General features: G+C 38.2%; 1 protein-coding gene across 6 annotated transcripts in view; it reads left to right on the forward strand.

Moving 5' to 3' along the window:
- LOC5567245 (IQ motif and SEC7 domain-containing protein 1) overlaps positions 1-24,277 on the forward strand; it is a 645,474-nt gene that overhangs the window by 290,368 nt on the left and 330,829 nt on the right. The window lies entirely within an intron of this gene.

A 24,277-nucleotide genomic window follows, 5' to 3' on the forward strand; every position in this document is an offset into this window, starting at 1 on the left:
CAGGTATCAGGTATCAGAAGGCCGGCTCCAAAGGCACGTTCCCCACCAGTTGGGAGATTTGTGCCATCGCCATATTTGAGCCTATTTCATCATCTAACCGATGGGAGAGGAAAAGGAAGGGAAAGATGGGAGCAAATAGGAGTGGGATCCCTTGAAGAGGGAAGATCGCTTAAGCGAAATGAGAGCATGTAGCTCCATACCACAATGTTGTACCATGTTAGTACCAGCCGGTTTCAAGGTGAACACCATTTTTGCGGGATTGTTGTCCGACATTCTCACAACGTGTCCCACCCATCGTTCCCATCCAGCTTTGGCGACTTTCTGGATACTGGGTTCGCCGCGCAAGCTCGTGGTTCATTCTTTTCCTCCATACGCCGTTCTCACATACTCCGCCAAAGATGGTCCTAAGCACACGTCTTTCAAAAACTCCTAGCGCTTGTAGGTCCTCTTCGAGCATTGTCCACATCTCATGCCCGTAGAGGACTGCCGGTCTTATCGGCGTCTTGTACATGGTGCACTTAGTACGGAAGTGAAGTTTACCAGACCGCAATATTGAACAGGAGGCAGGAAAGATCATCGCCTTGTCGAAGACCTTTGCTTGTTTCAAACAGGTCTGATAATGCACCCAATATCTTCACACCGCACTGTACACTATCCATCGTTGCCTTGATCAGTCTAGTCAGTTTCCCGAGAAAACCATTCTCGTCCATAATCTTCCATAGCTCTTCGCGGTCGATGGTATCATAGGCCGCTTTGAAATCGATCAAAAGGTGGTGCGTAGGGACTTGATATTCGCGACACTTTTGGAGGATCTGCCGCAACATAAAGATTTGGTCTGTCGTCGATCGCCCGTCCACAAAACCGGCTTGATAACTTCCCACAAATATGCTTGCCAGTGGCGATAGACGGCGGAAGATGATCTGGGAAAGCACTTTATAGGCTGCATTAAGAATGGTGATCGCTCGATAATTCTCACATTCTAACTTGTCACCCTTTTTGTATATTGGGTATATTATTCCCTTCTTCCACTCCTCCGGTAGCTGTTCTGTATCCTAGATCCTGGCTATCAATCGGTGCAGACAAGTGGCCAACCTGTCCGGACCCATTTTAATAAGTTCCGTTCCAATACCATCCTTTCCACCTGCTTCGTTGTTCTTGACCTGTTTGATAGCATCCTTAACTTCACGTATTGTGGACGTCTCCTTCATCCGCCGTACTGATGTAGCCATTCCGCCTGCTGCTTTGGTCTACCTCCTTTACGTCATTTTGGTGTTCATCGTAATGCTGCTTCCACCTTTCAATCACCTCACGTTCGTCCGTCAAGATACTTCCATTCTTATCCCGGCACATTTCGGCTCGCGACACAAAGCCTTTGCGGGATGCATTGAGTTTCTTGTAGAACATACGCGTTTCTTGAGAACGATACAGCTGCTCCATCTCTTCGCACTCCAACTCTTCCAAGCGGCAATTTTTATCCCGGAATAGATGCTGTGTTCGCTTCTGTTTGTATCGTTCCACGTTTTGACGGGTGCCTTGCTGCAGCCCACGCTGCATTCTTCTCGTCCAAAACCGCCTGAAACTCCTCTTCGAATCAACCGTTCTGTCGATCTCCTTCCACGAACCCAATGGTCACACTACTCAAGCAGTCCTCAAGGGGGGCTTCGGTGTGCTCTCCACTTCCGGCAACGCTGCTTCAAGGCTTTACGCGTAATCAGAGGCGACCCCTGTCTCCGGAGGATCATCGTGCACAGCACTGCACTGTTTAGAGTCCACGCTGGCACTAGGACGATGACCAGCCGCTCCTTACATGGAGAACAGACGTTGTTTTAAGCCGCCCCTAACATGGAGAACAGATGTTCTGATAAGTTACACTCTCAGAAGAGAGGACCCGATGTGTTGGTGTCCCAGGCGACACCACGAGGAGGTAGGGATAGGAGTTACTGGACAAGAAGCTAAGGACCACAAATGGGGTCTATTTTATACCTGCAGGTACGCGAAGTACCGATGGTACGCATTGTCCAATCTTTACCACCCTCAAACTCTATCAGTTATTCATCAATCATTCTAATCTATTCTTCAGCTGTTGCTACCAACATTTGGGAAATAGGTCCAACATTTCTATGAGCCTGATCTTTGTCTCAAATCAGAAGGAAAAAGGCAACCCTTGAACAGGTGTCTCACTTCGAATTTGCAAACCAAGTTTAGCGACTTTTGAATTGAAGCTTATGTAAGAGCACTTAAATATTTCTTGTTTTTGGACAGTATTCTGAAGTGTTCAAAAAGCATAGAATGTTGAACAATACTCCTTTACAGGAATACCTAAGATCAGTTGTTGAGTACATATGTCGATATTAGGATCTACACTCTGAAAAGGTTTCTGATGATTAGCAATTAAAAAGCATCGAAAATGGAAGTGCCATATATTACGGTTGTTAAGAAAATTTTCCTTCGAAGGCTTCGAAATATTGAAGCAAACAATTCAATCATAGTATGCTTGAAAAAGAAAGCGCTATGAAAAACACCAACAAACAACAATCATCAAGACGGTATCCAAGGTATCATTGAAGCCTACTGATGATTTACCAGTGCAAATCAGTGATGTGACAGCTGCGGTAGCTTTCCGTTGAACCGTAAAACGGAAAGTTTTCTCTGAAATTGCAATACTAAAGACAAGACTCGGAAAAAATGAGACACATAAAAATGATCACCAAAAATTCATTTTAAATCGAATACTTTTCAAATTTTCGGAGATTAACTATGTTTTGGCATAATTTATTTATTGAATTTCCTCCTCCAAGATGAATGCTCGTACATTTCTCTTAACACTGCTCATGAGATCTTGGGCGAGGCTTTGCCCATCTTTCTTACACAATTACTCCCAGTTTTTCTTCAAAGCTTCATCGGTTTTGAACGTTATTCCGCTTTTCTTCAACTTCTTCGGAACCACATTAACGCCCTTCGCTTCGTACCAATCCATTACAACCTTGGCGTAATGGCACGAAGCGAGAACCGACCAGAACAGCGTGGAACCACGGTGGGAGTGGAGGAAGGGCAGCAAAGCGCTTCTGCAAGCATTCCTCTCGATAAATCTGCCCGTTTATGGTGCCGGTCGTAACGGACGGCTCGCTGTACCGCCCGCACTCACAGATCGAATTTCTCCATCATTCTCTTCCGGAGCATCTTCTGAAGGCCGGAGATTTGTTTGGCGTCGGCTTTGATGTTTGTCTCGTCGTCCATAACGAGAGACAGCCTGGTTTGACCAGCCACACACGGTACAGCTTCCGCGCACGCAATTTGGCTACCATGTTTTGCTTGTCAGACCGGTTTGGCACCTTCCTGACCTTAAAAACACGTAGCCCAGCCCGTTTCATGCTGGACGAACCACTTCGTCGAATTGACCTTTTTGGCCTCGTCTCGGGTGGAAAGGTTCGAGTTATTCTCAGAGTACTGCCTTATCTTCCGCGCCTTCTCTGCGTATTCCGTTTTCGGTTTTGGTCCGCTTCCAGTGCGTCGTCTCCTGGAATATCGTCACAATGCAGGACACGGTGGAATGGTGGATTCCAAACCTTTTGCCGATCCATCTGTGCGACTGACCAGGATTATCGATCACCGCGCCCAAGATTTGCTGACGTAGCTCTTCTTGTTTGAAAACTGCTTGACAGATCTCGATAAACATTACACTCTAAACTAGTATTACCCAAAATTTCATTAATTTTTACCCACGCGATAAAAATTTACACCCAAATCAAAGTGTCGCATTTTTTTTTCGAGTACAATTTTTGTATTCAAATACCAAATACATATGCATTCAAATGTCAATTAAGGTGAAACAGCTTGGAATCATAATTCAAAAATGTGCCAAAACTTTGAAGGCACAAATCTTGCGAAAGAAGCACCAAACTACAGTGCAATTTGTATTTTAGCTTCGTGCACTAGCAGAAAGCTTAAAATAAGAAGATGAACTTTGTACGTTTATTATTTCAGCAAATTTGTGCCTTTGAAATCAAAGAGTAGGGATACAAGCCGGCCATTGTACCTGCCATGTTTGGATTTCAAGATGTTTCACCTTAAAGGAATTGAAAATTAAGTGAGATGGAGATGGAGATGGAGATGAAGATGAAGATGGAGATGGAGATGGAGATGGAGATGGAGATGGAGATGGAGATGGAGATGGAGATGGAGATGGGATGGAGATGGAGATGGAGATGGAGATGGAGATGGAGATGGAGATGGAGATGAGAGATGGAGATGGAGATGGAGATGGAGATGGAGATGGAGATGGAGATGGAGTCCAATCCAAATCCAAATCCAAATCCCAAATCCAATCCAAATCCAATCCAAATCCAATCCAAATCCAATCCAAATCCAATCCAAATCCAATCCAAATCCAATCCAAATCCAATCCAAATCCAATCCAAATCCAATCCAAATCCAATCCAAATCCAATCCAAATCCAATCCAAATCCAATCCAAATCCAATCCAAATCCAATCCAAATCCAATCCAAATCCAAATCCAAATCCAATCCAATCCAAATCCAATCCAAATCCAATCCAAATCCAATCCAAATCCAATCCAAATCCAATCCAAATCCAATCCAAATCCAATCCAAATCCAATCCAAATCCAATCCAAATCCAATCCAAATCCAATCCAAATCCAATCCAAAATCCAATCCAAATCCAATCCAAATCCAATCCAAATCCAATCCAAATCCAATCCAAATCCAATCCAAATCCAATCCAAATCCAATCCAAATCCAATCCAAATCCAATCCAAATCCAATCCAAATCCAATCCAAATCCAATCCAAATCCAATCCAAATCCAATCCAAATCCAATCCAAATCCAATCCAAATCCAATCCAAATCCAATCCAAATCCAATCCAATCCAATCCAAATCCAATCCAAATCCAATCCAATCCAAATCCAATCCAAATCCAATCCAAATCCAATCCAAAATCCAATCCAAATCCAATCCAAATCCAATCCAAATCCAAATCCAAATCCAATCCAAATCCAATCCAAATCCAATCCAATCCAAATCCAATCCAAATCCAATCCAAATCCAATCCAAAATCCAATCCAATCCAAATCCAATCCAAATCCAATCCAATCCAATCCAAATCCAATCCAAATCCAATCCAAATCCAATCCAAATCCAATCCAATCCAACATCCAAATCCAAATCCAAATCCAATCCAAATCCAATCCAAATCCCAATCCAAATCCAATCCAAATCCAATCCAAATCCAATCCAAATCCAATCCAAATCCAATCCAAATCCAATCCAAATCCAATCCAAATCCAATCCAAATCCAATCCAAATCCAATCCAAATCCAATCCAAATCCAATCCAAATCCAATCCAAATCCAATCCAAATCCAATCCAAATCCAATCCAAATCCAATCCAAATCCAATCCAAATCCAATCCAAATCCAATCCAAATCCAATCCAAATCCAATCCAAATCCAATCCAAATCCAATCCAAATCCAATCCAAATCCAATCCAAATCCAATCCAAATCCAATCCAAATCCAATCCAAATCCAATCCAAATCCAATCCAAATCCAATCCAAATCCAATCCAAATCCAATCCAAATCCAATCAATCCAAATCCAAATCCAATAAATCCAATCCAAATCCAATCCAAATCCAATCCAAATCCCAATCCAAATCCAATCCAAATCCAATCCAAATCCAATCCAAATCCAATCCAAATCCAATCCAAATCCAATCCAAATCCAATCCAAATCCAATCCAAATTCCAATCCAAATCCAATCCAAATCCAATCCAAATCCAATCCAAATCCCAATCCAAATCCAATCCAAATCCAATCCCAAATCCAATCCAAATCCCAATCCAAATCCAATCCAAATCCAATCCAAATCCAATCCAAATCCCAATCCAAATCCAATCCAAATCCAATCCAAATCCCAATCCAAATCCAATCCAAATCCAATCCAAATCCAATCCAAATCCAATCCAAATCCAATCCAAATCCAATCCAAATCCAATCCAAATCCAATCCAAATCCAATCCAAATCCAATCCAAATCCAATCCAAATCCAATCCAAATCCAATCCAAATCCAATCCAAATCCAATCCAAATCCAATCCAAATCCAATCCAAATCCAATCCAAATCCAATCCAAATCCAATCCAAATCCAATCCAAATCCAATCCAAATCCAATCCAAATCCAATCCAAATCCAATCCAAATCCAATCCAAATCCAATCCAATCCAATCCAAATTCCAATCCAATCCAAATCCAATCCAAATCCAATCCAAATCCAATCCAAATCCAATCCAATCCAATCCAAATCCAATCCAAATCCAATCCAAATCCAATCCAAATCCAATCCAAATCCAATCCAAATCCAATCCAAATCCAATCAAATCCCAATCCAAATCCAATCCAAATCCATCCAAATCCAATCCAAATCCAATCCAAATCCAATCCAAATCCAATCCAAATCCAATCCAAATCCAATCCAAATCCAATCCAAATCCAATCCAAATCCAATTCCAAATCCAAAATCCAATCAAATCCAATCCAATCCAAATCCAATCCAATCCAATCCAATCCAAATCCAATCAAATCCAATCCAAATCCAATCCAAATCCAATCCAAATCCAATCCAAATCCAATCCAAATCCAATCCAAATCCAATCCAAATCCAATCCAAATCCAATCCAAATCCAATCCAAATCCAATCCAATCCAATCCAAATCCAATCCAAATCCAATCCAAATCCAATCCAAATCCAATCCAAATCCAATCCAAATCCAATCCAAATCCAATCCAAATCCAATCCAAATCCAATCCAAATCCAATCCAATCCAATCAATCCAATCCAAATCCAATCCAAATCCTGATACGGAAAGAAAAACCTAGATAAAAACATACTCTCAAAAAGCCAACTAAGTCATTTTCACTTATTATTGAAAGTCAAGTATTTGTGAATGAACATTTGATAGCTCGTCGAAAGAGCCTTTTTCTGTTCGTTCCGGGAAATCGCTCTCAATGGACCAATGCACTCGTACGAACACCGTATTACAGCGCCACAATCTCTATTTTCTCTTATCAAGACAGCCGTACATTCCCAAGACGCCACTCGTTTGTCTCATCAATCACCGAGAATCGGACATCCAGTATACCCTCCTAATCGCGCTGCTCCAGCAAGTTAAAACAAGCGCATCTGTCATCGTTTTTTTTTTCCTGCATTTCCCCATCCGACAATCCAATCCGAAACCAACAATTACGGTCGAACAACGGTTTGATAAGGTACCCCCGCAAATGCATCGGTGCATGGCAGCTCACTGCAGCGGGAAATGTGACAAATGCGATTGCTACCATCGAACGTCATCATTGGAATCGAATCTAGCACCGCGTTCGGCCAACCAACCAGCGATTGGAAGTGAAAGTTATGTCTCAACCCGGACCAATATATCGCGCACATGGCATGGCTATTTAAGGCCTTAAGGGTATGCAATAATCAGAATGATTCGTTAAAAATTGCGTGGAATCCAATAGGGCGAAGTTCATGTTTCGTTTGGTTTCGTTAAAATAAAAGTTGATCTTCGATCTATTTGCTGAACAAAAATATGTCAAAATTTTAACCTATTACTAGTTATGCGGGGAGGGCTGCACAGTACCGCCAGCAGCTAGACGAGCAGTTGGGAGGAATTAACGTTTCTGGAGATTTCGACGGCCTATGGGACCCTATCCATGAATCTGTGACCACGAAGGCGCGGGATGTGATAGGCACTGGTCAACGACGAAGGTGAAACAACAGGTTCGATGAAGAGTGCCACAGAGTGACAGACGTGGAGAATGTCATCAGAAACCGTATGCTTGTATGATCGGTACTCAACAGAACAAAGCGCAGTACAGGGCAGCGAGAGCCGAAGGAAAGCGTATTCAGCGTACAAAGAAAAGGCAACACGAAGAAAGTGTGGTAGCTGAAGCTCAAGATAGCATGAAGCGGTATAATATGCGGAGATTTTATGCAATTATCAACGGCGCGCAAAAAACGGCGATAAAAACGGCAGTGGTTGCCAGGTGGAAGAAGCACTCTCAGCAATTGTTGACGGTGAAAATGAAAAGGTAGCGAGAAACAGGATGAAAATTGATGAAGACGATCAAGCTGTGGACTCATAGGAGAAAGTAAAAAGGCTATCAGCGATCTGAAGAACTGTAAGGCTGCAGGGAAATTCCGGTCGAGCTTCTCAAGTACGAGCAATGAGCAGTTGTACCAATTGATCCACCGAGTACATCTGAAGGTATGGAAGGATGAAGAAATGCCTACCGGTTGGTTGGATGTTGGTTGGCCCAATCTACAAGAAAGGGAATTACCTTGCTGGATTCTGCGTGCGAAATACTGTCACGTATCCTGTTTAACAGACTGAGACCGCTCGAGGAGTCCTTCATCGGCGAATACCAGGCTAGTCTTCGAAAGGGCCGATCGACAACGCGAAAGATATTTGCCTAACATCTAGCTTCCAAAACATTTTCATACAATCAGCTCTCTCTCTCTGACTTGATATTTCGTATTTCGATATCGAATTAGAGAACGATAGTAAAAGTTGGTTATCATGCATAACTCGATTTCCCTTGGATCGCAGTTGCCCTGGTTTTGTGTTCTGTAACTTGATATCTTCTTAATTCTATAGCCATTCAATTTGGAATTAAAGAAATGCAAGAAATACTAATTTCTCGTTTTGAATCGTCATAAAAAATGCATATCGCATACCCATACGGGACTGCAGGCAACAACGGCAGCATAATCACAACTGAAAACCAAAATCGAATGCAATCCAGCCGTAACCGAGTGCACTTTTCCTTTTGTAGTACTCCATGTCTTGTGAAGGCTGCTGCCAGCCAATTTCATATTGTTACAACCAAAAGATCTCTGGGTTTAGTTGAAATGAAAATTAATGGTTTTGGCTATGCTGAGTTAAAGGGGCGAAAACAGTACTTTAGGTGTGCGATACCCAATCGGATCGGTTTAATGATCGGTGTGTAATCCGATCTCGTTCCAGATTACCATTGCCACAGCCGCTTGAACTAAAATTTCCGAGCGACGAGATGGAACTACTACTACCGTTGCTGCTGCTGCTGCTGCTGCTGTCTTGCGCCACCGAGATAAATTAAGCATTCTGGGTTCGATTTGATGAAGTCATAAATCCGAACGAGACAATTTTGCGAGTGAAATCTCCGAGACGCAATTATGACTTATGTAATGAGCAATGGGGAAGGCTAAAAACGACGACAACTCCGACAAAGATGATGCTGTGTTGGAGCCCTACCTTCTCCTTCGAAGGGGAATTATAAGGTACACATAGATGCCATCACGATCTGTTGTGGTGAGATTATGACGACGACGTCGACTAACGACAGAAATATTCACAGGACCGTGAAATTGCAAATTAGATGCTCACGGGCAAATTTCTTCAACTAACTACTCGATGTGAAGATGCGATTCATTGTGGCGTTCCGAGGCTGAGTGCTTCCATCATGGGGGTATTGCCTAATGTGATGTGACACATGCGAGCTGGGTTTGTCGTGCTTGTTTGTTCGGAATGAGTGAATAATAATCTAAAGATTTTCATATGGGTTAGACTGACATATAACGATAGTGTAAAAAGCGAATCCTGAGCAATATTCTGTCGGAATCATAAACAAGATTATTTTGGATTTGTCGGAATCCTGAACAGAATTCTGTTGGAATCCTGAACAGGACTCTGTCAGAATCCTTAACAGGACTCTGCCGGAATCCTGAGCAGGTTCTGTCGGAATCGTGAACATGATTCTGTCAGAATTCTGAACAGGATTCTTTTGGGAAAAAGAAAATTCTGTCGTAATCCTGAAGAGAATTCTGTCGGCGGAACCTTAAAAGGATCCTGTCGGAATCTTGAAGAGGATTCTGTCGCCATCCTGAAGAGAATTCTCTTAGAATTCTGAAGAAGGTTTTGTCGGAATCCTGAACAGGATTCTGTTGAAATCCTGAACAGGATTCCGTTCAAATCCTAAACCAGAGTCTGTCAGAATCCTGAACAGGATTCTGTCAGAACGACATCTTATACGGAATCTTTGCACATATGAGCATTGTATTACGCAAAAGGCTAAACGTACATTCCAGTTGCCTGGGTAAGCATCTCATCCAAACAATTAACTCTTCGTTTTCCGAATTATGACACTCGGAATCCTATTCCAACGTAATAAATCTTTATTTCGGCGTTCACAGCTGATTTCCCACGGCGACACTGCATAAGCCAGTCAACAATCCGAATCAATCAGCAAATTTGCGCATTTCTTTCAACTTCTGTTAGATAATGTGTGTCACTCTCGGCCAACGGTCCAAATTATGGAACGATTTCCTGAAGGTAGACTTTGTTGAATAATACGCCGCAGCAACCGCGGCTCCATAATTTATGCCTCGAAAATCTACTTAAAAATTCATGACATGCATCCTGTCACTGTGTCAACCTCTTCGTTCGTTCGTTTGTTCGGTATGGTGAACTATATCGCATCGCGTAACTAACCTGCAAACTGATAGTATACTTTATGGATGGGCTTCCAAAACGTAGTTTTAGAGCTTTAAACTAGGAAAAGGAAGAAGAAGGTGGAAACCTGTCAACCTTTGTCAGTGTCAATGGGATGAACGAAACGAAACCAGCTTTATTCGTTGACTGTTTATTGTTTTTTTTTGCTGGAGATCATTATATAAGCGAGATTATCGAAGACGGTGTCGTCGGGTTTCCGACGGGAAGGTTTGCAAATATGGTCCATATAGGTGATACCTACTGAAATTCATTATTTAACAGCATAAATACATATGCTGGACTTGAATTGTATAGGTGTTTGTAGAGTATACCCTATTAGGCGTATGTATATACGTATGGCATAAGGACGTTAGGCATAATGTACGTTAGATGTAAATACATTAAACATCCAGCATTTGGCATGCTTCATTTTTAATAGAACCAAGCCTGGTTATCAGTTCAGTGTTCTGAGAGCAATTCCAGAGTTAGTTACTGCGATTATTTATTGATTATATGTCAACAAAAAACTAGAAATAACGGCCTTTGATAAAGAAGGCAAAATTATTGATGACATTTATTAAGCTAGAATGCCAATAATTATAGGAACATAGCATGTTGAATGAAGAAAACGGAGTATCCTATTGAAATATAAACAATTTTATCGTCAATCATACACGCTATGAACTAGACTATCGAAATTTATACATTTTGCCTTATGAAAGGTGGAACGATTATTGCAATACGAATGCTTTATGTATCGTTTTAGCATCGTCTTACATCGAGGCGTCGATAGGCGCGTGGTGTACGTACGGGCCTATCGATTGCAAGGTCCTTGATTCGATTCCAGGTTGCAGCGAAAACCTTTTTTTGTTTCCAAAAAATGTGTTTCGATAGTCCATTTGCCTGAGTGTATATCGACCGCCTAACATTAAAAATCATCCTTTTATTTAAAGAAAAGAAAACCTCTGAAGAAAATATTATTAATTATATGTGTATTACCACACTTGAAAAAGGACCGGCAAGATTGCCTGCATCTTCTATGATATTCATATTTATTAGATCTTTCATCATTGATCCACATCTCTCACAAAGTCATAGTTTCGTGAAACGTTATAATGGTAATTTAGTAATGTAGAGCATCACCAATCTTGCTTATTATATTTTCTTATTAAGATTCAGTGTTTCGCAGAAAAAAAAAACAAGATAAGAAGCCTACTTTTTTCACACGATCTATCGCTAGTATAATTTCGAGTCAATTTCAAAAATTATGCCTATCGTGTATTATGCCAATCGTCTGTTATGCCTAACGTATATTATGCCTATCGAACTTATGCCTAACGTTTGCATGCCTAACGTATTTATGTCTAACGTCGTGCGCCCGTTTTGGTATTGGCTTTGGAACGCAATTTGGATTGAAATTTGTATTGAATTGTATTGGATTGCTATTGCGATACAAATTAGGATTGCGGTTTGAATTGAAATTTAGATTTTAAATTGGATTGTAATTTAGATAATTCTGGTGGAACCAGAATGTTTTCTAAATAATTCTTTCAACAATTGAGGGGCCCAAACACAAAGGGGTGTAAGTGACGATTTGATCGGTTTTGAGTTTTATTTACTATCTCTACCGTATCTACAGTTTTCAAGCTTTCCAATGGTATTTTCAGGTGATTTTTCCGTTTAACATGAAAAACAACATAACTTGTAGAAGATTGGCTTGTTTCTCTGACTCCCATACAATTTATTTGAAATGAAAAATTTATGAAAAAACTTCAAAATCTATTTTCTTCTAGGTTTTGTCACTTCATTCGTTTGCTACTAACCCCTCAAATTTTCCAAGAACTCATCCGGGAATGTTTCTAAAGTTTCTTTCAAAAATTTCTTCAGAGGTTTGCACAAGAATGACTGCATAGATTTTTTTAAGGATATTTGCCAAGAATTCATCAGGCATTACTACAAGCATTTCTTTGAGAATTCTTCCAAAGATTATGTCAGGTAATCCTACATGGTTCTTCAAAAATACTTTGAACCAGTAATATTTTAAAGATTGTACCAGTAGTCTCCACAGAATATTTCTTTAGGTGTTACTGTTTCAATGCCGTTCCATATTCTATTATGAATTAAAACAGAAATAATATTGTGAATATAATATTTTGAAAATAATCTCGTATTATAAAATTTATAAGGAATTCTTCCTGGATTGTTTCGAAAACGTTCCATAGTTTTATCCGTCATATTTTTTTAGATTGTGCTTCCAAAAATTGAACAATTTCAAGAATTGTGTCAGAAACTTGAAAACGTTTTAAAGCATACCTAATAATAAGATTTTTTTGTGTTTAACAAATAAACTTGGGTAAACATTTTGTATAAGCTCAAAAGAACAGAAGTTTAAATTTTATTTTTTACTTCAACAATTGGGTAACCACCCCCCTTCACTCTCCGTTCGGAAAGCATGCATTAATTTCGCCCGAAAATTTTAAAGAAGCTTAGATTAGGCTTGAACTTTAATTAAGCTTGAAAGAGTTTTTTTCAGCAACGTGAAATAGCTTTTCACTTAAGCTTATTAAGTCTTCTTCCTAAAACCTGGTACCTAGCTTATCCATGAATTTTCAAAAGCTGCAGTAGCATAATAAAATAACTGTTAGAATTCTTTTTCAACCGCGAAGAAGTTTGTATCAGATGTTTTGCTAAACATATTTTTAAGCTTAAGGGACGGACCTGGTGTAGTGGTTAGAACACACGCCTCTCACGCCGAGGAGCTGGGATCGAATCCCATCCCCGAGATAGTCACTAAAAATTTTCAGTGACGACTTCCTTCGGAAGGGAAGTAAAGCCGTTGGTCCCGAGATGAACTAGCCCAGGGCTAAAAATCTCGTTAATAAAGATAGAAAAAAAATTCTTAAGCTTGAAAAACCTGTTTTAATCCCGATATTTTGTAATGGTTCTTCCACTAGTTTTCCCATAAACTTTCAATATCTCTTCCCAAATGTAGTATCAAAAGCAGTAGCGTAGCTTGGTGGTCCGCACCGGGCTCCGAAATCATAATTCCCATGCTTTTTATTATGGATGTGTGTATTCCAGTGATTACTACGCGACTATTCCAAAAGTTTACACATTCCTCAAGGAAAAGCTTCATGAATTCTTCTACACAACAAAAAAATCTTAAATAACCATGGCACGTAAACTTTAATGGCTAAATATTCAACGATAAATAATGTAAACTGCCTCATTGCATTCGGGAATGCTTACAATCTTGAGTGAAACTGAAACATATCACGATCTTGCATCCAATTTTCGACAATATTGCATGCTTTCTTGCATCTGATCTTCGAGATTGCAAAAGAGAATGTTCGGTTAACACGATTGTACGCTGAAACATCTGTCAAAAATAATGCACGTGAATGGATTGACGGCTCGGTCATTCCATGTGCATTATTTTTGATTGAATATTCAGCGTAAAGCCATGTAAACCGAGCAGTTTCGCTTGCTACATTCTTTGAGAGAAGACGTTTTGCGCACAATTTTTAGGGCTTTTGTTAGCAATGTTGAATATAATAGCAGTGTTTCTAGGATTCACATTAAAAATGACTTTACATTATTGAAACTAACATTACGTGACGTGTGAATCTACGGTGTGTAGTGATTCGTCTTGAGCTTCGTTCAGAAATACGTACACAGACTCCTCCAGGAATCCCTCCAGAAATTATTTTTAAGATGCTCCTAGGAATTTGATTCGAAAATTCCTTCTTTCTTTCCTTGTAAGCTTCTCTACGAAATTTTTCTACTGAATTATTCTTTTATTACTATCTCAGAGTAAGATCTGGAGAAATTCTCGAGTAATAAAGAATACTTCGAAAAGCTTTCATTTCAATTTTGTCAATAATATACTGTGGAATTTCTAGAACTTTAGAAGAAATACTTCAAAGATTATCTCAGGAATTGCTCCATAAATTCTTACCGGAATTATTTTATTTTTTTAGGAAGTACTCCAGGAATTTTACGATAAACTCAAGCGGGGCTTCCTCATAAATTTTGATTTCTTTTGAAGATAACATGACTAACCCCTCTACCGACAGCTTCATTTTTTACGGCAATGAAAATATTCAAACCTTGATAACTTTTTTGTTTCTCGATATTTTTGCACCATTTTTTCACAAGTTCTCAAAAAAGTTTTTCAGTTTAATAATCCGTGTCGATATCTGTTATTGGTAATCTAGTTTTAAAGATATTTCGATGTTCCTTGGGGACCAACATTCTCCATATAAAATGGCGGCCATTTTGTTTTACGTCAATTTATCAAAAAAAAAATAAAATGTGGGCTATACAGAGCTAGGTTATAAGGAGCTGCTCTGAAAAAAATCATACAAATCGGTTAAGTATTCTAGGATATACCTAAAAATTACGATGAGAAGTGTTTTTGAAGTTTTTAAGATATTTATTTGGCCAGCGTGGTACCAGACATATAAATGCTCATTACTCAAAGACGGCTGCAACAAATTGCTTCATTTTTTCACAACATACTCTCATTCATGTTTTGTTCCGAAAAGTGAATATCCGCATACGATAAAAAAAGCTGTAGCCTGAGATATTAACATGGGTTATAGCTACGCGTCGGTCCCCCAAGGAATTTCGGAATATCTCAAGATTCAGATTACCAATCACGCTATGTCTGAACCAGCAGATTATGCAAATCGAATGTGCCTCGGATTTTTTTTGCTAGAGTTCAGCAATTGGGTTATATTTTCATGATCGGTATGTCTTAAAACATTCCATCGGTGAGATTTTGATTTTTTCCACTTTTTAGCTATTTTTTCATATACAGGATCAATGAAAATCACGTTTTCCTTTACATTTCAGCCCATATAAAATGTATTAGAAAAATTTCACCGATATAATATTTTGTAACCTTAATTTAACAGCTAATTTAGGGTTAATGACCACAAACTGCTACAGCAACTATTTTCATAAATTCTTTGAGATTTTCTAGGGATTTCGTAGAAAAAATCCTGCAAGAAATTATATTTTCCAATATTTATTTTATATTTTTTCCTGGAGATTCATCCAAGACTATCTCAAGAATCCAGAAGAAATCCGGAACGCATCTCTTTTGTATGAATGCATCCTTTATTGTTTTTATTTCAGGAATTTTCACCAATTATTTCTGAAAATAAATCCTTACCATCTCCTTAAAAACGTTCATTTTTCTCTAAGAAATCTCTCAAGGTGTTTTAAGCTATCTGAACAAGTCTAAACAAAAATAATAGAAAATCCGAAACAAACCCCCAAGGAATCTCTTGAGTTATAACTGAATTCTTTGGAAGAATCGCTGGATGCATTTCAAGAAAGTTCACTTCCTTGAAAAACTAATCCTTAAAGAAATAATTTTTGACGGTATCTTTGAAATAAAATTCTAGATAAATTTCTCAAGATATCTTGAACGAAAATCTGGGAGGAATTTCTTGGGAAGTTTGTGAAGGAATTACTTGGTTCTTGGCGAAATCATGGAATCAATAACTCAAAGTTTGATAATACTTAAATTGCATTCTCAGAAAATCATTAAAAACATATAGTAATATTTAGCATAACGTCACGAGTAATTAACAATCAGCTGTTACTTCAGTATTAAATATTTTAGGCCTTGTTTTCAAGCTGGAGAATCCCAAAAACCTTACTGGTATAATTTGTACAAGATCCCTCTAAACAATCTATGTATTGATCATACCAGTGTATGCGAAGGATATTTGAGAATTTGAAATCGGAATCTCTGCCACCCGTATAGCCCGAGACTAGATTATGGTTGAAAATATTGAATTCCTTAACCGATCACTACGAAGTTCATAAGAGCATTTTTCAGTTTTCATTTTCTGCTGATCTATGAAATGCATAATTATTTTCGTCAGTTTCGTAAAGTATCAGTCTGAAATATAAATTGGTTTCTTGTGGCTAAAATTCATAAGGCATTTTAGTGATTTTCGCTAGTACAGTTTCCTCAGTGATGGTCCTTGTTCTGCCTCTTTTTGGTCAAGTTTTCCAGGCATGAGGTCTGTAAAGTTCATATTCAAGGCACTCAGCCACTACCAGGTCGTATTGGCATATTTTTCTTCACTAAATGACATCTTGATTTCTGAATAAAAAATTAAAAACGACTTCAACGATCAACTAAAGTTCCATTATTTTCAATTAGAAATGGTAATGTTGATCAGTGTCCTAAGAATTCAACCGAATGCTAGCACGAAGCCAATTTGACTATGAGAGCGACGAGAAAGAGAGTGGGTGCAACACACGCACTCATTCAGTTTCACCCACTGCATTATGGGGGATTAGGCGGTCATAAATCTAAAAAGTTTTATGTCCTAAATCAATTTTGGTTATTTTTGTGTTAAAACTAACATATTTATTGAGAAAAATCCAAAATTTGAAGAGCCTACTTGCTTTTGTTTCTGAGATATACACTATTAAAGTCAGCAATATATGCTATATTTACAGTTTTTGGCTAAAACAAATCCTTGTTTTTCAAATTCATCAAACAATTACATTTTTGATTAATGCTCTTCATCCAAACGTTCTCATGAAGGTTTTTGCATAAGCTTTCTGCTGGACTATTAAAATAATGTCATATCACTAACAGGAAAAATAAACAGGAAATTTTTGAAAATAATGTCAAATTTGAATTTTGATGGCCAAGAACTTTTTTTTCTCGTATTTCCCCACACTTCTGTTTAGATAGAAATCAAGCTTAAAACTTCAACAAACATGTGCCGCAGAAAAATCTTGCAACAAATTACAACTCTGGAAGTTATTTCATTATTAATTTTTTTGTCATTTGAATTTTTTTACCGTGCATGCTTAGAATGAGATTTCTTCCACATTAACAAAGTTAACAGATGGTCAAAATCTCTTTATTTTTAGTTGACCTACAAATATAGTGATTTATGTCGAATTTTTTCCCCTTAGGGCAGCCATCTTCAAAATAGGATGGCCAGAAAACATGATTTTAGGAAATATAAATTGAAGCGATTTTCAATCTGTTATTTTCAAACCAAAGGTAGTGAATTCGTGATTTGTTTTACTTTTTTATTCATAACACCACCACCGCCACCATGAGTTTCGGAAAAATATTTCTCCATCAGGTCTCTATAGTAAACATCAATCGATCTTTGTCGAACACAAACAAAAATATGCTTTTTCGATTTCTTTGACATCAGTTAGTACCTTGGTATAGTTAGTATACTGGCAATTGAATTTTGTATATGAGTAGAGTATTAAACTGTCAGTGCTTCTAAAAATGATACTATTGTTGAAAAACTAGAAACAATGTAAGCACCAGCAAAAACAGTGATAAGTGAAGATATGGACAATCACGATGTGATTTCTCTTTTTGATATAAAATTAAATCAAATGGAGAATGTTGAAAATGCTTTCAAACATATTTGGATCAGTAGAAGAAGTTTACGATAACTTAAAAGATTTTTCTCGTGATTCTGATATTTTACAAATTTAGATCATATCTTGCTGGAAACAAAAAAAAAAACGCAATGAAACTAAAAAAAATGGACCGCCTGGTTGTACGGGGATCCTCTATAGTGCCCTGTTGTTGTCATTTCAATATTCAATTTGACGCTGAACGAAATCTCCCGTCCTTAATTGAATGATTTGTAATTCACATGGCTTCAAATCTCCATATTCCTTATATTTGAATTGTGAAAACAAAAATGAATACCATCCAACTTATGGAGGATTTTAATTTCTTCCATATACCGAATAGAAAATCATTCAATTCTTGTACAAAATATCACATGGAAAGCTAATGACATCGAATGTTACTCTTTATGATATTAAAATAAAAATATATCCTTACTTTGTAGCATGCGCCATACTATACAAGGCTGGATTCGACGGATATTAACCACAAATCGCGTACATCGATGGGTTTTATAATCACTAGCATTCACTATGAACGCCTTTAGGCAGACACCATTTCCGGCAGATGAGAATGATTATTTTCTATACATGTGTTTTCTTGACAATAAAAGTGCACGGTTATTCAGGAAATCAACGTTTAGAGATTATTTATTTTCAATTTGAAGTCTTCTCAATTCATAACTAGCATGCAAAGAAAGTTGTTGACGTTGATAAATGATGATCATTCAATTTGAAACATATTGTTGCTGCCAACACTGCTAAAGCTAAAAGATGTTTGTGTGTGATGGGTAAAGCAAAATGATAGGAGAAAAGAGATTTGTGAACCACAGTACTAAGCAGTGTAGTGAATAGTCATGCAGGTGTGATTTCTCGCGAAACATTTCTAAAGGACCTATGTACAAATGAGAGATTCTCTCCTCTCTCATTCTCTTTCGATTATAACAGTGGAATACTAAAAATTTTGGGAAGCTTTTCACTATAGATCGAAAGTCAATTTCCTTGACTAGCGTTTCATACGAAAAACGCAACAGAAGAGGTTAATGTGACACAGTTATTAATGAAAGAGAAAGTAAACAAAGAGAGCCTCTCAATGTTAGATAGGTCCTTTAGTAATGTTTCGCGAGGTTTATTTGCAGCTATCAATTGAGTTAGTTGCTAAAATCCTTAAACTATTTACAGCTACCAGTAGTATTTACATGCACAATGAATTAAATGAAGTTATAGTTAATATCACAGAAATCATCACAGTAAGTTATTAGACAATCACAAAATTTATTATTCTAACCTTAATCTACTATCACAGGTATGAGAATAAATGAAAGTCATCCTGATTCTGTCTGAAAAAGTATATGGGGCTCGGATGAGGCAAAAATCATTCTATATAGGTGGGAGATTTCGTTCACTGTAAAAGCACTGAGTTGAGAACTGAATATAAAAAATACGAATGTATTTTATATAATTGGTGTAAGAAAACGATAGTTTGATGCTTTCATTTGGTGAATCATGATTGTCTTTGAAGAACAAAGTACAACTTTTGCAATTTGCGGATGTTTTTGTGGGGGTATTTTGATGAAAATGATCTCTTCACAGGTGAAATTGAATTTGCTGCCACTGAATGTCAGTAGGTGGATGAGAGTCAGTGTAGAAAAAATAATTGAAAAACTGACTGCACGCTCTATCAAATCAAAAAAAAAAACATTCACACAAAGAAGAAATCAACAATGACGGATCCTACTAAGGGTCGGCGTTGTTGACTGTACGTTTAAATATGCAGACACTGATGTTGATGGAAAGGATTTTATGATTTTGATTACTTGATTAGTCACATGCTAATTGTATGTTAGTTTAGCAGCACATATCTTCATTTCAAAGAGCCCCTGAACATGACTCCGCACCAGGCCCCGAAAACCCTAGCTACACCACTGATCAAAAGTACAGTTAACTCTCCCTTACTCGATATTCCGTATCTCGATATCGAGTTAGAGAACCATAGTAAAATTTGGTTTTCATGGCTAACTCGATGGTCCCTTGGAACGCAGTTGCACTGCTTTTGTGTTCTGTAACTCGATACCTCCATAACACGATGGTCCCTTTACCATCGAGTAAGGGAGAGATGACTGTATTAAAATCTGTTACAAAAACAAAATTTTCTCAAAAATTACATGGTTTGCATAGAGTAATAGCTTATTTTAATGAAAACAGCATCTTCGATTCCCTACAAATATCATTTATTCAACATTATTAATTCTCCTCTATTGTTTCATTCACAGGTATGTCACCATAAAAAAGGCACCAAAGTCTACAAATTGAAGTAGTAACCGTAAGTTTTATATACACGTCGGGTGCATGTAAGCCATTGCATTTCCAAAAAGAAAGCTTGACTCGATTTTGATGACAATTAAGTGAACTACATTGCTAAGCTTTAAATACAATCATACCGAAAACAAACACCAAACCTTTTCCATCACCCCATTTTAATATAAAAATTAAAAACAAAAACGTGCATCTGATCAAATTTTGCACAAGTCACGCACACTCCCAAACGTGACCACCGGCTGTAGCCGCAGCCTACTTTGATTATTTTACAAGGTAGTAAACGAACGACCAAATGCGTTGCAATCGATCAAGGCAACGCGAAACGCTCCGACACAAAGCCAGAGCGCATGCAAACTTGTCACCAGTGCAAAGTCAGCCATATTTGTGTAGGGTAGAAGCAGCGGTTTTGATCAGCCTGAGAGACAATCGCGTTTCAATCGATATTATGCATGAAAAATATTGGAACTGAGCTTAACCCGATACTCATCGACTCATGGAAATATCGAGTCATAATCATGCCGGTGCTTCTACCCTATGTGTTTTATCAAAGCCGTCTACGTTCGTGATGTGACGCAACCGCGCGACCGTCTCAAAGCAAGTGATCAGTCGCGATTGATTTGCGCGAATCAGCAAAGTCAACAGGCCGCACCGCACCATTCTAAAACCTTTCCGTCGTATCGTAGGCATAAAGGTACCTATATTTGTGTTCCATGATGCGTGCCGTCGTTATGGTGACGAAGACGAATCTCGAACATGTCAAATTTGGAAAAATTTTAGGCAACCACGTAAACCGACGGCTGCTTTCGGTTTACCAAAGGGAAGGTTCGTCGCTGGTTGCCAAAAATGTCGCACAATTGCACACGGCATTGGACGGTGGCTGTTTTGCTTTCCTTGCGATGGATTGATTATGAAAACAATTCCAATTGACAGCAATATTAAATGGTTTCAGTTGAGCCATTGTTATTATGTTTAGGGCCGGAAACGTGACGAATCGTCAATTTTTGACCGGACTGTTTCTAGGAATCGTTTTCGAGTTGTAAACTGATTCAGTTCGGAAAATAAACACCTTGGCGCTTTACAGGTAACTGACAGACCGCTTAGTTACCATTCGATCAGTCAGGCCATGGGACGGCGCCTACTGATAGTCAGCTTTGTAAAACGTGACATTGTGGTTATGCTCAACAAATTATCAGAAAAATCCCACGATAGTCACGTTCCTTTCAGCTACTTTTGATAGTGAAGGCTTCGGTTGGACAAATTACAAAAACCATGGCTGACCAGGAACAAAGAAGACTCTCGAAACACTCACCTGAGCACTGATTCCCAGTTTTTCGTCGTTCGGTGTGATTTCATGCTAGGTAGGGCTTGGTTGAGCTTCGAGTTTAACAAAAAATGAGAACATTTTAGTAATCAGCGAGACCAACAACGACAAAAATAGAAATCCTTTTAAATGCTTTGTTGAAACCAGGGTTGCCAACAAAAAATGTTATCTTTCAAGACGGTAAACTTGATGCAATGGCAATCCTGATTTAGATATCTCCTGTGTTTGTAGCAAACACTGAAGCGTGGCAAAAGTTTGTTTATATGTTCCGGGGTTCAGAGACGAGTTGTTCTCTGTCTGAGGCGAGAGCTGCTAGAACCTAGCTCGTGTGAAAAATTACGTCAACCATTTGTATTGTGTATTTGCCGCCAGGTTAATGTAATTTATCGGACGGAATTAGTCACGGTGTTTTGTTGTTGAATCTGAATGATGATTAAAGATGATACTTGGAAGGAAACCTGGGTCAATTGTAGGATTATAGAAGTACTGGAACGATGTAGGAAATGAATGGATTTTTAAATGAAATTCATAAAATTGTATTTATAATTTCAAAACACAAATAAGTAATTCATAAAAAAAAGAATTCAAATTACTACTTTACTACGCAACTTTCCAAAGTGGTAAATTTTATTTGGATCAGTAATAAAAATAGATCAAATTGTCTCTCAGCGTGAAAACCACAGCGAACCTAAAACATCGAGAAAATGGAAAACAGAGTAAAAATAGCAACATGGAAAACAGTTTCTCCCATACATGAGCACATGCCAGCAGCGCCACAAGCGGGGGAGCGATGATCATAAATATAAAAGAAGCAATAAAAACAAATCTACTGTGAACTACCATTTACACGCGATTGGGAGTCTGAGAGAAAAAAATGCACCTACCGGGGGGGGGGGGGGGGGGGGGGGTCAGAAATGCATCCAAATCGCGGAATCGCGGAGAAGACCCTGCTAACAGCTGTCTTCCCGTTGCATCGGTCGGTCGGTCCGTCGGTGAGTGCTTTGCGTGGTCACATGACGAAGCTGCGGGCATGCAATAATACGCGGCGAACAGCGAGAGCAAAGCTGATACGCGTGGCGAAAGAGATTCGGAGGAGAGTGAAAATATGCTCGCTCTCTCAGTGCTGAACGCCTACAGCACGCTAAAAATGTTTCACATTATCTTAGGATTACTTCAATTTTCTAAGAATCTTGCTCAATAAACGGTAGAAACTGAGCACCACGTTCTCCATATTCGCTCCCAGTGGATGAATTGGAGAGGAAGCAAACAAAACAAACACATTTATTAACATTACACATTGAATTGATTGAGCTTGAACTGAGTTTGATGAACCGCCCGTGGTTGCTCCTCTAGTATCGCCAGATCAATTGTACATACACTAGGAACGAGCTAAATGATTACTTAGGATTAACAATAATGTTCTAATTTTAAACATCAATTTTGTTATATTAAAATGCAGGTCAATGGGGGAAGAGAATGAATTTCATTGAATTTTATCGACACTTATTTCCATAAGATCTTTGGATAATTTCACCTAGAATTATTACAGAGATTACTGTTCGAGTACAACCAGCAATATCTCAGGGGTTTTACTGGCTCCATAGAAATTAGTTCAGCAGTTATCCCGATTCATTTGAAAAGTCATTTATTCAGGATTGGATAGTGCATATTGGACGAAGTGAACTTAAGGATCCAAACAGACGTCCAAAATTAATCTATTTATCATAAAAAGCTATAAATGGAAATAATGTTTAAACTAAGAATTTAAGACTCATTCTTTTACATAATCGGTGTAGCACTCTTCATGGATTAAATAGAACTTCTTAGAAAGATCATATTGCCTCTTGTCTTAGGAGCACAAATTAAACGTCGTTCTGTGGAATATATCAGCCAAAAAAGTTGCCCACTGTTTTCTGCGAGTGCACAAGCAGGTCTGCGTGGGATCAGTGTAACCATGTTCTCAAGGTAGTTTTTAGAGTCTTCTTTAATAGGTTTCATAGCAAAATCTTACAGACATTCCTAAAAGATATTTTCAAGCATACTACCTTAGAAATTCCTCCTAGAAAAACTGCTAATATATTTAATTAATTTCATAAACGATAGCCATCTTTAAGAACGGCAGAAAGTAGTCAAAAAAATCAGGACGAGCTTCAACAAAGTTTTTTTTTTTTTTTAAGAATGTCCAAGACCATGCCTTATATAAGTGATTGATAATTTCAGAATATAGTTCTATTCTTCGGACACGACTCACAGGCTCAGTTTTACCTTCTTCTAACATCAATTGAATAACGTGAGGGTTCAAGAGACATTTATAGGTTTTGAGTTGTACAAAGAAATCTTCATCTTCAATTATCTAGCTAATCAACAAAGATTTTTTTTTATTAACAGGAAAAATCTAACAAAAATGATCAGAAACTTACTTGTTCTTTTGGCTTGTTCTATCAAATATAACTGAAACCGCAGTATATCCGATTAACGCATATGAGCTAAAAGCTTTCAAAAAACATAAAAGATTATCAAAAAAGGAAAAGAAAATGAAGAAAGAAAGTTTTGACAAATGAAATGTTTAAAAGTTAATGCAAATATACTGAAATGTTAAAACATCGAGAATCATTGAGAAAAAGATTGATAATCAATAAATCTTTTAGTTTGAAACCACTGATAATAAATG

Source organism: Aedes aegypti, chromosome 3 (assembly GCF_002204515.2).
Source record: "Aedes aegypti strain LVP_AGWG chromosome 3, AaegL5.0 Primary Assembly, whole genome shotgun sequence".
In the NCBI taxonomy this organism is placed as follows: domain Eukaryota; kingdom Metazoa; phylum Arthropoda; class Insecta; order Diptera; family Culicidae; genus Aedes; species Aedes aegypti.